This window comes from Periplaneta americana, chromosome 10, assembly GCF_040183065.1.
Source record: "Periplaneta americana isolate PAMFEO1 chromosome 10, P.americana_PAMFEO1_priV1, whole genome shotgun sequence".
In the NCBI taxonomy this organism is placed as follows: domain Eukaryota; kingdom Metazoa; phylum Arthropoda; class Insecta; order Blattodea; family Blattidae; genus Periplaneta; species Periplaneta americana.
In genome coordinates, this window is record NC_091126.1 from 158,180,406 (window position 1) to 158,199,974 (window position 19,569).

A 19,569-nucleotide genomic window follows, 5' to 3' on the forward strand; every position below is an offset into this window, starting at 1 on the left:
TACTTTAAACCTCATACCCATTTTTGTCTTACACCACTTCTGCTCAGAGTGGCTCATATTTATAATAGTGTAGATCCTATAAAATATATGTTAGACGGTTTCTCCGTTTTCATGTTTCCCCGAGGCTCAGAATTCCCAACTCTTACGTTAAAATCTCCCAGAAAAATAAATAAATATTTTAGTATCATTCCTTTGTGACGGTTGTGACAATTACTATAATATAGGAAAGAAAACATTTTTACTAATAGAACTACATGTTCATATTATTTTGTTCAAAATTCATTTTCACAGTACACAGAAGTACTTCCAAATGTCTTAAAGAACATTATATGAGTAGTTCAGAGTAAAAGTGGTGTAAGTCAAAATTGGGTAATGAGCTTTAAAGTAAAATTTCTGTAAAATACAGCGCAAAGTAGCAAAGTTTATGTCCTTCTTACTATTCACTGACTACTAATGGTTTAAATAAATTGAATATTAATTGCCACTTTGCGCTGTATTTTACAGAATGTTTACTTTAATCCTCATACCCATTTTTGTCTTACACCACTTCTGCTCAGAACGGCTCATATTTATAATAAATAGTGTAGATCCTATAAAATATATTTTAGACGGTTTCTCCGTTTTCATGTTTCCGCGAGGCTCAGAATTCCCAACTCTTACGTTAAAATCTCCCAGAAAAAATATTTTAGTATCATTCCTTTGTGACGGTTGTGACAATTGTATGTACTATAAACCAGGAAAGAAAAAATAGCAATAGAACTACATGTTCATATTATTTTGTTCAAAATTCATTTTCACAGTTTACAGAAGTACTCCGAAATGTCTAAAAGAACATTATATGAGCAGTTCAGAGTAAAATTTGGTGTAAGTCAAAATTGAGTAATGAGGTTTAAAGTAAAATTTCTGTAAAATACAGCGCAAAGCAGCAATTAATAGTCTATGTCCTTCTTACTATTCACTGACTACTAATAGTTTAATTAAATTGAATATTAATTGCTACTTTGCGCTGTATTTTACAGAATGTTTACTTTAAACCTCATACCCATTTTTGTCTCACACCACTTCTGCTCAGAACGGCTCATATTTATAAGAGTGTAGATCCTATAAAAATATATGTTAGACACGGTTTCTCCGTTTTCATGTTTCCCCGAGGCTCAGAATTCCAACTCTTACGTTAAAATCTCCCAGAAAAAAAATATTTTAGTATCATTCCATTGTGACGGTTGTGACAATTCTATGTACTATAACCCAGGAAAGAAAATATGTTTAGTAATAGAACTACATGTTCATATTATTTTGTTCAAAATTCATTTTCACAGTTTACAGAAGTACTTCCAAATGTCTAAAAGAACATTATATGAGCAGTTCAGAGCAAAAGTGGTGTAAGTCAAAATTGGGTAATGCGTAGACAGTGGATGCGGGATGACTTATCGTTGAATGTAGGTGCACATTTACTATGTTACATTTTTTCCATTCAGACCATTGGCACTACCGGTTTTAAACGTAAATAGACGACGTCAACATGCTACTCTATCTCCGTAAAGTCAGAAGGAAGAGAAAAATAACGTACTGTAGTACATACCTTGCAAGGTTCAGTCCTCGTCATCATTGATGCAATTACCAGCGTTGCAGTAAACGACGATACATTCTCGTAAGTTGTCGAAGCTGAATCGTCTTCGCCTGTCGCTTAAACAGTTTTTGTATCGAGAGAATTTCTGAAGAAAACCTCTAAAATGGGGATCACTCAATTTCTTTAGAGGAATATTTGTACTGAGCATCATGTTGCACGTGTTGTTAGACCCGCACAACTAAATGATGATGATGATGATGATGCACTGTTTAACAGGCTTATTTATATTGCCGCAATTCGAAACTCTGTGATATGCAGCCTATTCATTTCATAAATTATGTAATTCCTTACATAATCACCATATTCGGTTATGTATGATTAAAATTTTGTTTGCTTCGTTCTGAATTTCTTTTTACTCTCCTTGAAGTTCACTTTAAAGCACTAAGTGTTAAAATATAAAACTTTCAAGAGTGTTAAAATTGAATTCAAATAATGTGATGTACGGTGGGTAGCTGGACGGTACCGTTTCAGCAAGCGGCTCCTTTGTCAGCTGCTAGTGATCTACAGCATCAGCTGTTCGTCTGCTTTGGTGTTTTATGTCTTCTGAGGAAGGGGGGATCTTTAAGTGGTAGTGGAGAAGTTTGAGTGCTGCGTAGTATAATGTAGAATGGTGTATGTGTTAAATTGTAATTGGATACTGAGTATGCGCTGTGTATTTTTTTTACATATATTTCGTATTGTTCTGATAAGTTTATTTGTTGAATTGTCGGTGCCATATATATTATCTCTATATCTGTTTTTATAGTGTTGTAATTGTGGTTGTCATTTGTGAGGTTTCTGCGTAATTTGATGTGTTGCATGGTTTTCTTATTGCCTTAATATGTCCGTTATACATTATTTGAAATGATCGGCCAGTTTGTTCTATTTAGAAATCTGGACAACTATTGCATTTTAATTTGTAGACTCCAATTTAGTTGTATTTGCTTATTTGGAGTTCATATTAAATATTTCAGTAATGTGTTATTTGTTTTGTACTTTGTGATGCATTTTAGTTTTTTTATAGTGAAGCTGCAATTTTGATTGTTTTGGTTTTGTGGTAAGTTCACATCATATCTTTATCTAGCTGTGATGTTCATGTTGGTTAATTATGTTTTCCTTGGGCTTTTTTTATTATTGTGCCCATTACATTAGGATTTTATCCGTAGTCTTATACTATAGACTACATGATATTGTAAAAATAAGAGGCAACATTTCAGGTTTGGATTCCTCACATGTAGAGGAGGAAAAAAAATTATACAAACATGAGTCCGGAAATTCCTAATTTCTGAGCTATCATATTTTGTTTTGAATTTCTTGTAATTATGCACTATCTTCATTACATTAAAATATGTTAAAATGTCCACTTCTGTCATATTGCAGAACTCTACTCGCCGTCTTACTGATTTACGAACACGCTCAAAATTCCTGGCTTTGTACGTATTGTTTGGTCACTGGATAAACAGAGGTGAACCAATTGATTGGCCTCCACGCACACCTGATTTAAACCCGTTTGACTTCTTTGTGTGGGGGGTGATTATAGTTGTCAGTATACAGGACTGCCATGGAAGATGAAGCAACACATCGTGGGAGACTTGTGGTTGCTTGACAATTAATACGTAACAAGTGGAACAAGAGGAATGCAAAAGGATAATGGGAAAAGAAGAACAATGCTCATACAAAAAGAACAAGGGAAATACAAAAATAATAATGAGCTTGCATTTTTATGTGAAGGTCAATTCCTCCATATCTAATGAGGAGAGGAACTTAATTCTACGTCAACATTGTAAGACTGAACTACGAAGATGTGGAGTTTCACTTCTTTGAGTTTGCATTGTGTGACACAAGGAAAGTTTTTCGTATTGTATTTTAATACTTGAGAGCTACTTTAAGGAATAAGTTAAGCCTGGTTTTTCTGAACCGACATATGCGACGTGCGAGATGCCCGCCTCGCACAAATCCGGACTACACGAGAGGTAATGAGTGGTTTCTATCAGAAGTCTGCATCGGACGTTTTCGCTCGAGCGCCAAGTAGTTCATAGCATAATCCGACAGGTAGCGCATATGTATGATGGGTAAAATCGTCACGAGCGATAAATCCTCGAACGGTATAAGCCGAGAGTTAGACATTCGTTCTTGTTACAGTGATGAACTGTGTAGCAATATCATAGATGTTTATCATTTCAAAGCTTTGCAGTGTGTAAATAACCTCTCCATAGTACAACTACAACACTTGCTTTAAAATGTGATATAAATGTTGTAGGTAAATGTTTTTTTTTCCCCCACACTGGAATGATTTTGTTTTTGCCACATCTGATAGATGTTATTGGATGTAAATATAATTATTATAAACGGAGAACACAATCACAATTATGCAAGAACTGTATCAAGTTTTCTAGTAGTAGTAGTAGTAGTAATAATAATAATAATAATAATAATTAGTATATCAATCCTTGCGTCTGTAACAGTTGTGCAGCATGATTATTCGCTTTATTATATTTTCTGTGACGTTATCTCTGTACTAATATTTTTATTAATCTACTGCTATAACAGTAATATTTTGTAAAACGTTTCTACATTGTCGCAGTATATAGGCGGAACACTATGTATGGACCTATCATATTATATATGTGGTAAATCAAATATTTAATAATTATTAATTAGCAATAATAACTGTATATTGAAGTTCTTCATTCTATTTTATTTATAACTTCATGTTCCTGTTTTGCTACGTTCCATTGACTGTTCCATTAAACTTTTGTCATAAACGCAGAAAATAAAGCCTTATTTTTACCGTGTGAGCAAAACATATGTGTATCTTATCTGTCGCCTTCCATACAAGATAAGACATGTCGGTTAGATGACCTTGTACTGTGCTTCTATTTATTACGAGCGTATGACGACCGATCTTAATTAAAATGTGTCTTAGTGAAAATTACAGCAGAGTCCGTATAGGCCAGTTTCTATCTGATGCTTTTCCAATTCACTTCGGGCTAAAGCAGGGAGATGCACTATCACCTTTACTTTTTAACTTCGCTCTAGAATATGCCATTAGGAAAGTTCAGGATAATAGACAGGGTTTGGAGTTAAATGGGTTACATCAGCTTCTTTTCTATGAGGATGACGTGAATATGCTAGGAGAAAATCCACAAACGATTAGGGAAAGAACGCGGAAATTCTAGTTGAAGCAAGTAAAGTGATAGGGTTGGAAGTAAATCCCGAAAAGACTAAGTATATGATTGTGTCTCGTGGCCACAATATTGCACGAAATGGAACTATAAAAATTGGAGATTTATCTTTCGAACAGGTGGAAAAATTCAAATATCTTGTAGCTACAGTAACAAATATAAATAACACTCGGGAGGAAATTAAACGCAGAATAAATATGGGAAATGCGTGTTATTATTCGGTTGAGAAGCTTTTGTCATCTAGTTTTCTGTCAAAAAATCTAAAAGTTAGAATTTATAAAACAGTTATATTACCGGGTGTTCTGTATGGTTGTGAAACTTGGACTCTAACTTTGAGAGAGGAACACAGATTAACGGTGTTTGAGAATAAGGTTCTTAGGAAAATATTTGGGGCTAAGAGGGATGAAGTTACAGGGGAATGGAGAAAGTTGCACAACGCAGAACTGCACGCATTGTATTCTTCACCTGACATAATCAGGAACATAAAATCCAGACGTTCGAGATGGGCAGGACATGTAGTACGTATGGGCGAATACAGAAATGCATATAGAGTGTTAGTTGGGAGGCCGGAGGGAAAAAGACCTTTGGGGAGGCCGAGACGTAGGTGGGAAGATATTATTAAAATGGATTTGAGGGATGTGAGATATGATAATAGAGACTGGATTAATCTTGCTCAGGATAGGGACCAATGGTGGGCTTATGTGAGGGCGACAATGAACCTCCGGATTCCTTAAAAGCCAGTAAATAAGTAAGTAAGTATGACGACCGATCGCATCTCACTCGATGGTGCGACACTCGACCGAGTTCAAGCGAGCGATTAAACTCCAATGCACTGTTTTCGCTGTAAGAAAAATCCTAATGTAAACATAAGCACGTTGCTGCCATACCCGTGATTGGCTCCCAGTCGAAACACTCACATGACGCAGGAATAAATAGTTCGTATTTGGAAACCACAATCTTGTATTATTTGAAAAAAAAAAAAAACGAATTCTAGTTGTTAAATACGATGAAACATTTAACACATGTAAAACGCTGTGTAAAAGAAAAGCTACTTTTACATTTTATGTACTGTGAACGCGGATGAATACCAACAGTAATACCGAGGTAGTCTGTTCTTGTAACAAGCAGGCGTCACTTCAGCCCGTAATTGTTCACGTAAGCACGTGGTACTGAAGTATGGCTTCTGCATCCGCAACTGTCCATTGTGAAGACATAAGGCTTAAAAATAATTTAATTACAGTAATTGTAAAGTAAATGTTTCCTAAGCAAACGAATGCACAGTAGTGAGGTTAGGCCTACTTGACGAGTAACGGGAAATGTTTAACATGACAAGGAATGTACAACAGTAGGCGGGAACACGTACTGACTATGGCGCCAAACAGCGGCCAATGAAGCCTCACTTCGGTCACGTGCTATTGTTTACATTAGGATTTTTCTTACAGCGAAAAGATTATAGTTTCTATAGTTGCGAGGTGCGCAGACCTCGCATCTCGCAGTTATAGAAACCACTCACTATCTCTCGTGTAGTCCGGATTTGTGCGAGGCGTACCTCGCACGTCGCATGCGTCGGTTCAGAAAAAGCAAGGCTGTAAGGAAGAGTGGGTTTTTACGTACGCTGTCGTTGTTTTCCTCGGAGATCATTTGAAAATAACGATACGGCTACGTCGGGACAGAAAGGAGACAGGATTCTGGACCGATGAGGACTGCACTCACATTATGCCACATTATACTTGGCTTGTCTTCCGCAGCTTGGGGTTTGGCCGTGCTCCGCGGACGCGGGTCTTTCTCCTTCCAGCTCCGGGTGGTTTCCGGCTACCGGAATCACGAGAGAGTGCTCAACTGCCACACCCGAGACCCACTCCCACCCCGCGCAATGGGGCAGGGTTGTCCAATTAATTAAGAAGCAGGAAGGGTAAGGGATCTCCTCACGAGGGATGAGTATTGATTCCGTTTACACACGACACCAAGGAATACCGAGTAGAATGTCGCGCGCGGGAGAGGACCGAACCCTCTCCTACGCGCCTAACCGTATTGTGATCACGTGCACAGCACCGAATTCCGCTCAGTCTTCAATATTCAAGAGAATGATTATAAAGTGAAAATGCAGTTGACGTTGAGGTGCCCAAGTCGCTCGTTACGCAGACTTGAATTTCAGTCTGTAGCCGCCTTGCTGCGTGCCGACGGAGAGATTTCGATTCCACGGTTTCAGGTCATTTTTCCGAAACCATCTTTCCGAATGTCAACTTTTCCTAATATCCTTTTTCCCGAATGAACATTTTTCCGAATGACAATTTTTCATAGGATCTGTTTTCCGAAATCAAGAATATTAAATGAAATACTTAGTAAAGTTAAGAGCGTGGAATGTTCGTCGGTAACGATCGGGAATTTCATCAAGTTCGTCCAAGGATGAGGAAATTCTTGGTTTCTTTATCCTTCTTCCTCTTCTCAAAGATTTTTTTAAATTTTCCATTTCAGGCATTAAACAAAGGACACTTCAAGGCACTTGATGTAATGCAATCCTTAAAATCTGCCCTGGATGAACTCTGCGTGATTCTGTGCCGAGCTGTTTTCCGACATCAACAATATTAAATGAAATACTTAGTAAAGTTAAGAGCGTGGAGTATTTGTCGGCAAAGATCGGGAATTTCTTTAAGTTCGTCTAAGGATGAGGGAATTCTCGGTTTCTTAATCCTTCTTACTCTCCTTGAAGATTATTTCAAAATTTCCCATTTCCGGCATTAAAAGAGGCCACTTGAAGGCACTTGATGTAATGCATTCCTTAAAATCTGTCCTGGATGAAACTCGGGGTGATTCTGTGCCAAACTGTTTTCCGAAATCAACAATATGAAATGAAATACTTTGTAAAGTTAAGAGCGTGGAGTGTTCGTCGGTAACGATCGGGAATTTCTCCAAGTTCGTCTAAGGATGAGGGATTTCCCGGTTTCTCTATACTTCTTCCTCTTCTTAAAGATTATTTCAAAATTTCCATTTCAGGCATTAAACAAAGGACATTTGAAGGCAGTTGATGTAATACGTTCCTTAAAATCTGCCCTTGATGGAACTCTGAGTGATTATGTGCCGACCTGTTTTCCGAAATCAACAATATTAAATTAAATACTTAGTAAAGTTAAGAGCGTAGAATGTTTTCCGGTAACGATCGAGAATTTCTTCAAGTTCGTCTAAGAATGAGGAAATTCTCGGTTTCTCTATCCTTCTTACGTTTCTTAAAGATTTTTTAAAATTTTCCGTTTCAGGCATTAAACAAAGGCCACTTGAAGACACTTGATGTAATGCATTCCTTAAAATCTGTCCTGGATGAAACTCGGGGTGATTCTGTGCCGACTTGTTTTCCGAAATCAACAATATGAAATGATATACTTTGTAAAGTTAAGAGCGTGGAGTGTTTGTCGGTAACGATCGGGAATTCCTTCAAGTTCGTCTAAGGATGAGGGATTTCTCGGTTTCTCTATACTTCTTCCTCTTCTTAAAGATTTTTTCAAAATTTCCATTTCAGGCATTAAACAAAGGATATTTGAAGGCAGTTGATGTAATACGTTCCTTAAAATCTGCCCTTGATGGAACTCTGGGTGATTCTGTGCCGACCTGTTTTCCGAAATCAACAATATTAAATTAAATACTTAGTAAAGTTAAAAGCGTAGAATGTTTGTCGGTAACGATCGAGAATTTCTTCAAGTTCGTCTAAGAATGAGGAAATTCTCGGTTTCTCTATCCTTCTTATTTCCTTAAAGATTTTTTAAAATTTTCCATTTCAGGCATTAAACAAAGGCCACTTGAAGACACTTGATGTAATACGTTCCTTAAAATCTGTCCTAGATGAAACTCGGGGTGATTCTGTGCCGAACTGTTTTCCGAAATCAACAATATTAAATTAAATACTTAGTAAAGTTAAGAGTGTGGAATGTTTGTCGGTAACGATCGAGAATTTCTTCAAGTTCGTCTAAGAATGAGGAAATTCCCGGCTTCTCTATCCTTCTTACTTTTCTTAAAGATTTTTTTAAATTTTCCATTTCAGGCATTAAACATACAACACTTGAAGACACTTGATGTAATGCATTCCTTAAAATCTGTCCTGGATGAAACTCGGGATGATTCTGTGCCGATCTGTTTTCCGAAATCAACAATATTAAATGAAATACTTAGTGAAGTCAAGAGCGTGGAGTGTTTATCGTTAACGATCGTTAATTTCTTCAAGTTCGTCTGAAGAATAAGGAATTTCTCGGCTTCTCTATCCTTCTTCCTCTTCTTAAAGATTTTTTCAAAATTTCCCAATCCAGGCATTAAAAAAAGGACACTTAAAGGCAAGAGAAGTAATGCATTCCTTAAAATCTGTTCTGAATGATACTCTGGGTGATTCCGTGCCAACCTATTTTCCGAAATGAACAATATTAAATGAAATACTTAGTAAAGATAAGAGCGTGGAGTGTTTATCGTTAACGATCGGGAATTTCTTCAAGTTCGTCTGAAGAATAAGGGATTTCTCGGTTTCTCTATTCTTGTTATTCTTCTTAAAGATTTTTTTTAAATTCTCCATTCCAGGTATTTAACAAAGGGCAGTTGAAGCCACTTGATGTAATGCATTCCTTAAAATCTGCCCTGGATGAAGCTCTGGGTGATTCTGTGTCGTTCGTTTCAAGTTTCTTTTCACCAGTTCCTTGTGCTTCCTCTCTATTCGGAGTATGAGAGTCAGGTGACACGTCAGCACCTTTAAGAATGACTATTTCTTCACCATTTCTGTCTCTTATGGCTCTTGCTGAACCCTCCTTCTATTTCAGTATTACACATTCCCAATATATCTTTCCACCAGGATCATTTTTACTTTTGTAATATAATATATAACAGTTCATTAATAATTTTATATCCCGTTTACCTGAAGTAATAATTTGTACATGCCAACGTATTATGGCAGGAAAGATCATGACATTTAAAATCAAATGAGGAAACAGAAAGGGGTAAGTAAATTCTCATTTTTAAATCGAACTATAAATGATTGGTATGATCTACCTCTAGCGATCTTTGAGGGCAGTCCTTCCTTAAGGAAATTAAAAAATATTTTACACTGTTAAAATGTAAATTAAGAAAAATACGTTACATTACTTAAGGTGACATGTATATACTTAGCCTGACGAGTTATTCCCTTGGTTTGAATTGTAAATTAGTTTAAGATAGAGTGCAAGAGAGTCTTAGAATAGTAATGTTTAGTTTAATGTAGTTCTGTTTATAAGTATGATTCTTCGGAACAATAAGGACGTAATTGTTTGTCTTATTTGAACTGTTGTATCAGTGAAGCGAGGTGAGTCAGTGAAGTTGTGGTTTACAGTATCAGAATAGAAATGTATGTATGTATGTATGTATGTATGTATGTATGTATGTATGTATGTATGTATGTATGTATGTATCTATCTGTCTGGCTGTCTGTCTGTCTGTCTGTCTCTCTGTCTGTCTGTCTGTCTGCCTGCCTGCCTGCCTGCCTCCCTACCTACCTACCTACCTGTCTGTCTGTCTGTCTGTCTGTCGATCGATCCATCCATCCATCCATCCACCTATCCATCCACCTATCTATCTATCTATCTATCTATCTATCTATCTATCTATCTATCTGTCTGTCTGTCTGTCTGTCTGTCTGTCTGTCTGTCTGTCTATCTATCTATCTATCTATCTATCTATCTATCTATCTATCTATCTATCTATCTATCTATCTATCTATCTATCTACCTACCTACCTCTATCTCTATCTCTATCTCTGTCTGTCTGTCTGTCTGTCTATCTATCTATCTATCTATCTATCTATCTATCTATCTATCTATCTATCTATCTATCTATCTATCTATCTATCTATCTATCTATCTATCTATCTATCTATCTATCTATCTATCTATCTATCTATCTATCTATCTATCTATCTATCTATCTATCTATCTATCTATCTATCTATCTATCTATCTATCTATCTATCTATCTATCTATCTATCTATCTATCTATCTATCTATCTATCTATCTATCTATCTATCTATCTATATATCTATCTATCTATCTATCTATCTATCTATCTATCTATCTATCTATCTATCTATCTATCTATCTATCTATCTATCTATCTATCTATCTATCTATCTATCTATCTATCTATCTATCTGTCTATCTGTCTATCTGTCTATCTGTCCATCTGTCCATCTGTCCATCTGTCCATCCGTCCATCCGTCCATCCGTCCATCCGTCCATCCGTCCATCCGTCCATCCGTCCATCCGTCCATCCGTCCATCCGTCCATCCGTCCATCCATCCATCCATCCATCCATCCATCCATCCATCCATCCATCCATCTATCTATCTATCTATCTATCTATCTATCTATCTATCTATCTATCTATTATCAAACATTACTTTTAAATTTTTGGAAAATGAACGACAAAGAGAGAATTTAAATAGACGGTGAAGTGGTATGCTACAGTTCAATGCCATATCTTGGATACTATTAAATATATTTAAGAAATTCTCTCATTACAAGAAAGATAAAAGTGTATTGTATATGAAAAATAATTTGAATATAAATTTTGGCCATTAAAAGTGTATCTTCGCTCTTAAATTATAAGAAAAATAAAATGCAATACTAGACCTATTTATCCGTAATTTAGAAGTTACCAACATTATTTTGACAACAAAGCGCGAAGAGGTATGGGATTTTAATTATTTTGTTCTGGGGTTGTAACAGCCTGAAACATACACTCCAGAAAATTACGTTCTAATTATATGTGTTCGCGGTACGATCTCAAGCCACAAGTGGAGTTTTTTTCTGCTAGAACAGTGACTAATTCCATAAATTTTATTTTTGAATGAGATTCAAGGAGAAAAATTATTATGTAAGATTTGATCTGTAGCGTAAAGAAAATAAAACAATCTTTGTAGCACATCCGACTACCAATGCATACACAGGAAGTTGCTTTCAGAACACCAGTCGCCGCTATCTTTTATCTATCCCATACTGAAAAAAATATATTAAGTATTGCGTGTACTTCAAGAGGGAAAGAGAACTGAATACATGAATGAATGAAAGAAACAAGTGATTTTAAAGGAAGGGGAAGTAGAGAAGGAACACAAATGTTGAATTAGAAGAAAATGGACAGGTAGGCGTTGCCTGCGTAACAGTGGTCCATGAAGAGATGAAAAGTTTTAAGAAAAAGAAGTGTGCAACACAAAATATATAAGCAAATGCATATGCCTCCCACCTTCGAAGAGCCGTACTCACATGTTATGATGTCACAAAGACAATCTATGTTTAGTTTCGTGAAGTACTTTGTAAGTTTTGTACATTTGTAACAAAAGAATGAAAGAAAAGTTTCTTTTGAGATGAATCAAGCATTGTCTGTTCTTTAGAAGGCAATGAAAACGTCAAACATTCAGATGATTGAGAACTTTAAAGATAGAAACAAACACATGTTAGACATGTTAGACACTGAAATCGTTTGTTTCAAATACACAATTCTGAAGTTGTCAAGATCATTGAACACGAAAGCTTCAACGTCGATCGCCAATGGCTACCCGTGGTATACAACAAAATGTTCCTAGTAACAGTGGACGCTCTTAAGTTCGACAGAAATCAAGTTCGACATCCGATAGTTCGACTGTCTACGTAGGAGAATTAGACACGCCCCTATACGGGCACTAAGAAATGTGTTTGTCATTTGACTGGAAATTGGTTCTGTGTCTTCTAGTGATACTTTTGTTAAAGGAAAACAGAATATTTTATTGATTAGGACATCCATATTGATCACTGATTTTAAATTAATGAACTCTTCTTTTTCTATTTGAGAATTGTGCCGTTTGTGAGACGGAACTGTCGAAACCCACTGTGGTACTAGAAGCGCATACACAAGTCTCCGGGCGGGCAGGGAATGCAAGTACAGTACTGTATTCGTTGATGGATAACCAATAAGAATTTGTATTCATTTCACCTGCCACACCCACTACTCTTATTGGACTGAACTTTCAATTCTGTTCTGTCGAACTTAGGAGAGTCCAATGTACTTAAAAAGTTTGTCATAATAACTGTTGTGAAACTTGGACTGTCACTTTGAGAGAGGAACAGAAGTTAAGGGTGTTTGAGAATGAGGTGCTTAGGAAAATATTTGGGGCTAAGAGGGATGAAGTTACAGGAGAATGGAGGAAGTTACACAACGCATAAGTGCACACGTTGTATTCTTCACCTTACAAAATTAGGAACATTAACCCTTTAACGGTCAGTGTCCTCATACGAGGACAGCGATTTAAAACACACACACATCATATATACAGAGTGTAACAAAAGTTTCTGGTACAGTGAAAATTTTACTTTATTTCTTAATTTTTTGTGGTAAATATCACAAAATAACGCCACTTTATAGCCTAGTGAACAGTCCTTTCATTACTGTTCTTCAGTAGTCTGTATTACATCCTTTTTTTTTCAAGACACTGCAACACACGTCTACCAAATCTATCTGTGAGTCTGAAAATGTCTTCCTGACTAATGGACTCCCACTCTTCCAACACTCGGGCAATCAACTCATTGCGATTTCTTGGTCTGGGTGTTCGAAACACACTTTCTTGTAATCTGCTCCACAGGTGCTCTATGGGATTTAAATCTGGAGAATTTCCAGGCCAGTCTGTCCAGACTTTGATGCCAGAATTCTTTATTGTGTCCAGTGTACTCTTAGCTGTGTGGGCTCTGGCTCCATCTTGCATGAGGAACGCAATATGTTGTTTTGGAAATTTAGTGGTATCCCTTAGAACTTTAGAATATGCTGGGAGAATGTGTGTACAGCAATATTCGCCATTGGCAGTTTTCTTCTCATTCACTATAACAAGTTGTGTCTTTCCATAACGTGAGATTCCTCCGGCCACCATAATCTTAATGCCAAACTTGGGTACCTGCGTAGGCTTTATAAAGGATGGATCCGCTGTTCGAATTCTGGCATTTTGACGGTTTGGAATAGAGTGAAGTTCCGCAAGTGACTCATCCGTTAATAGAATATGACCCCTTAGAATTCTGGCAGCAGGTGCATCCTGTGTGTAACCTTCTTTCAGCAACCTTTCACAAAATTTAATTCGATCGGATATGTTCCTTTCACTCTACATTGGCTTGATTCTTGGTACATAAGACCTCCGACCCCAGTCCTGACTACGACAATGCCTACTGATTGTCATGTGTGAAATGTTTTTGTTTATAGAGCAGTAACACTCCGAAAAATTCAGCCTTTTAGCCACAGCCCTAGTTCCTACACCAACCTTGTCCTTCACCCACTCCCTTATTTTTCTTTTTGTTTGAGGTGACACCTTACTTGGTCGGCCTGATCGTTTAGCATCAGAAACAGAACCATCCGTTTGATTCTTCCATTTTAAAACTGTTGTTGGTGACATTTTCAACAACCTGGCAATATCACGTACTGATTTTCCAGTCTTGACCAAGGCTTGAACCTGAGACCGAGCATGCTCACGTTTTGTTGGTGCCGTGGTGACCTGAGTGATTAAAAATAAGTGTCAGTATCGTTTATTAAAATTACGCATTAAAAATTACATTTAACTGGTTTATTATCCGAAAAGTATAGAAAACTAAAGATGTAACAATAATTCCTGGTACGTACCAGAAACTTTTGTTACATTTTTGTGTTCGAATAATTAATATTGAAAGAAGATGACACTTAATTTCAATCATACTACACGATAATTTATTGATTAAAGAATATAAAACAATACTCACCAGAATTAAAATCACAAATAACAGGAAAAATTTTTGACCTCGTAATTTACACTGCCTAATTTTACTACAAATTAACTCACACTGTTAATATATTGAACACCTGTCTTCAACAATGTGACATTTCCCTCCAAATTATTAATAAAGAATTGGATCACACTACAATCAAGTAGTAACAACTCCGGCATCATAAAATTTGGTCATCATTCCTCGGAAAATGGGAACTAAACAAGAGAATAATTTTAACAAACTGTACCAGAAACTTTTGTTACACTCTGTATATATATATATATATATATATATATATATATATATATATATTTGGGATTGTTGCGTCAAAGTGAGGTAAGGGACAAATTTGTGAATGTGTATGCAACGTTATACAAAATATTAATTTTTTTACTTAAAATAATAGAAAAGCTAAGACTAAAAACTAATCAGTAATTTATGAATACAATTTTAGTGTCATGTATTATAACTTGTTAACAAAAAATAAACAAATAAAAAGCAGTAATTTGATCACATATCAATAACATAATTAGTAAAATTAGTAATCATACCCGAAGAAATACAAGGTGGAAATCACGTGCAGTTAATAGTAATGATAATAATAATAATAATAATAATAATAATAATAATAATAATATAATTATAATAGACTAATAATAATATTTTACCTGATTTCTAAATTGATTAAAGGTGAGACTATGGTCCAATTCTACTTTACTTGAGAGTTCGTTGTGTTTAGAATATATGAGGGGTCCGGGAGTAAAACATGGTAAGTGACATTTTAGTGTTTTGAAGTTATTGGTACGTAAACATTTATACATGCAACAGTTTATAGAGTTACTAGGAAAGAAAACCTATACATATATATTTCTGCCATGTCTTGAGATGTTGGAAAACTAGCTACTGCATTAGACACAGAATGTAAGATACCACATTATACGCTATATATCTCATTTTTGACGAGATGTCAATTACCATGTTTTACGCCCCAGCCCCTCATATTCTCAGAATGTAAGAATTGTTATGCGATAAACAGTTAGATGTCGTGAATTAGAGTAATTGGCATTATCTTAGATTGGTTTTGCTGCCATTAGAAAATATATTTGATGAAGTAAGTAATTTTTGTTTAGCATGCGATTAATATATTTATGGAAGAATACTTTGCTCAGCAATTATTCTGCGATTAGGAAGAGAAATTAATTCGAATTTATTTCCAGAGAGAGAGAGAGAGAAATAACTCGTCCGGTCTTAATTAAGGATGACCACGAGGATCCGGAAACTAATAGCAAGTAAAAATATAATTAATTAAATATGAGTATTGCTATAAACATAAAATATAATAATTAAGCACCACTGATTATCAATTATAAAATAAAATCTTAGAAGATGACTTTAAAATTATACTTATAAATAAAAGAGTGTATTTAAAATTAGCATATCCTTAATTAAGGGCTTCTGAGTGGTATAAATGAAATGGTATAATCTGCAGGGAATATTTAAGAATTCGCGAGATGATTTTTTTGAATTTCAAAAGATGATATTGATAATTAAAAAAAATGATATGTAAATTTTGGTAAAGAACTCCGAGCACCAAAAAATTAACCTGTCACTAACCAATTGGAGAGAGGGATGTTATATTTGGCACTAAGGTAGGGAATACAAGGTTCATAAATGACCCTCTTTTCATAATCAACTTGATGAGCTTGGTATAGATCATACCTGCACAAACAGCGCTCAACGAGCGCGCGCGTTCTCCTTCGGAGAGGGAGAGCCGTGTTTACCGCTCGCCGAAACGTACAGGAAGATACGTCAGAATAACATAGACTTGCTATAGGTAGAGGAGAGGGAAACGACCACTCAGTTATCTAGTGGAATTCAGTGTGTAGGCCTATTCTCAGTAACTGTTTCACGTTGCATACCTACTGCTACAGTACAGTATGGAGGACTCTAAAATACGAAACGTAACATTTAACATTTAACGATTTACAGCTCGAACTTATTGATCTTCAATGTGACCTAAGGGCTAAAGATCGTTTAAATAATACTACCAACCTGGTTGAGATTTAGCAAACATTAGCAATAATATCTACGACTACACAGGCTGGCTGTAAAATGATGGCTATGTTTGGCTCAACATTTATATTTGTGAGCAACTGTTTTCTATAATCAACTTTAATAAAGGCAGACATCGAACATCTGTAACTGATGTTTCATTACGATCAGTAGGCTACTGTTCCTTTCAGCTGCCAACACCATAAAACCTCTTTTTGATGTACTGATAAATAAAAATATAACAAAATGATATTGTACATTTAAGTAGCTATAGAATTTCTATTATTTCTGTAAAATAAATATTTCTTTATTAATTAATAATAGTCCTAGATAGTTTTGCAAACACTGAACGGGAATTCATTTCATAAACACTCTTATTAGTACTGTATTTCCTTTTGTGTATATTTTGTACGAGATCACCCCTTCTTCCAGTCCACCGTTATAGAGAGTGCAGCTAATATCTGCATTCCGCTCATGAGCTGTGAGCCGGCTCAGAGAGCGCAAAGCTTTTGCAGACCTGGTTTAGATCCCTCTCCATGCGTATAGTTGGATCTATGATAATAGCCTTTTGTTGTTGCCTGTTTATTGCTATTATATCAGCTCTTCTGTGAGAGTCGTCTTCAGAAATACAGTAGACCTCTTCATGAACAGAATGTTCCGCTAATATGTCGAAATAAAGTTAGCATCCAGAGATAAACCTCATCTTGCGCACTTTTTAATTACAAATGTTTCTCAGACAAATTCCGGGATTGAACATGATTCCGTCTTCTAACACTAGGCTGTCGGTGGCGAAAATAAGAAAAGAAGAGCTTGAAGACTTTTATTCAGTCCTTATCACTGATGTCATATTTTGAAAGTGGTGTCCACTGCCTTCGAGACAGAGAAATGACTTTATCTCTTACCTTGAGGACCGCAACAGAATTGTCTTTCATGGGAGCCCTCGCTCTAAAGTATATTAAACAAGAGTTTTAAAAGCTCTGCTGTAAAATGACATGGATTTTGATATGTAGGCCTATTGTTTTTGTGTAGGGACTCCGGGCGCGGCGTGTGGTATAGACGTGGGACAACATTCCTCTCCGAGCCACTGTTTGGCGTAGTAATACCCAATGTCCGGTTTTTAATATAATGAATGATCCTGTCTCTGATGATGCCTGTTGAGGATCGGATCACGATGTGACGTGAGGGGCCCCCTGGAGGCGCAGACGAAATAGAGGCCCGCCCTTAACATGACTCTCGTGGGGTCAAGCTCGGGTTTCGTAATTAATCACTTCAAGATGCTTGCAGCAGACTTGAGTTTCTGTACTTCGTGAGAATTCTTTGGAGCAGCGCTGTCTTCCTTTGATTCGCTTGCTCCGTATTCCGATTTTCGGGCTTCGATCAATGACTACCTTCATAGAGTCTTTCCTTGCTATCTCTTTAGTTTCTGCAGTCCAATTACACATAAGTAGCAGGGCTGGACAAGTGTTTGAAGTACATATATGCATTTAAAATACACTTCTACCTTGCATTTCGTAATTTACAAGGATTTTCTGAAGTATTTCTTATTTAAATACATACAATTTTACCTTGTATTTAAAATACACTCAAAATATTTCTATACATGGTGATTCACGAGGATGTACAGTCACTTACGGAGCTTAATTCCAAAGACATTCTGAGCAAAAAATGTCATATAAACATTTGTCCTAATCTCAATATTTTCAAAGTTACAGACGTGGACAAATTATTAGACTAAAACGTTTTCTTGGAAACTTAATATAATTCGTCATATCAACTATCCGTATAATTCACAGAGTCTCTGTTGTTGTAAATATGATTGTTTACATCTTCTGGTATATTTTTCCAATGATTAAGTATATTTTTTCTGACTTTGTTGGTACTACTGGTGTTTTAATTATATACTGCAGAAAATATTCCCCTATGGCCTGCAAGAAGACCGGACATGAACGAAATTGAAAATCTGTGATCTATACTGAAGAAGAAAGTGAACAAAAAGAGGCTTACAACAAAACATGGACTCATTTAAGCACTGTCTGATATCTGGCTAAATGATGCTGATATTCAAAGAAAGTGTCAAACTTTGGTTTCCAGCATCCCTGACAAAATCAACGTGTTAATAAAGAATAAGGGAATGTTCACAAAATATTAGTAACCTCAAGACTCAATTTTCTGTTCATTGTTTCTGTGCAAAATACATTTTTTTTTCATTATTTCTACCGATAAATACAACTTCGTTACACATATAATTAATTTAGTCTAATAATTTGTCCACGTCTGTACATCAATTTATATAACTTTTTTTAAATTTTAACACTTTTTAAGATGTGACTAAGTAATTTTATGTTCTTAATCAATTTAAAGTTGTTAGTAAAATACCTTTTTCTTTAGTTTTAAGGGTAAAAGAAATACTAGAAATAGAGAATGAATTATCGAGAAGTGCAGTTTCTTTAATTGGCTACTATTCTGAAGCTAAAAATGTATTTTAATTGCTTTGTACAGATTTTATGTTTCAATTTTTAACCAAAAAATGACACCATTCCAACGCATTTTTTTATAAACATTGTTACAAATTGTACGACCTTAGGAACTTGATTCATTGTAGTTAAATTAAGCATCCTAATGTGCAGTGTTAATGAATTTACAAGAGTGGCGTGATTTGTAATAATTGCTGTGATAAATGAGTAAGAAAATGTAATTTTGTAGTTAAATTTCGAAAAAAAAAAATCTGTACGAACCAACTATGGAATTGACAACATTTTTTTAGCTTCAGAAAACAAACTAATAAAAGAAATGATACTCCTGAATAGTTCATTCTTTATCTGTAATATTCTTTTACCCTTGAAACTCAAGAATAATGATATTTTACAAACAACTTCAAATTAGTATAATTCTGAAAAATAAATATCTCTATTGTAGGAGAAAGGTTTATATGACATATTTTGCTCAGAATGTCTTCGGAAATAAGC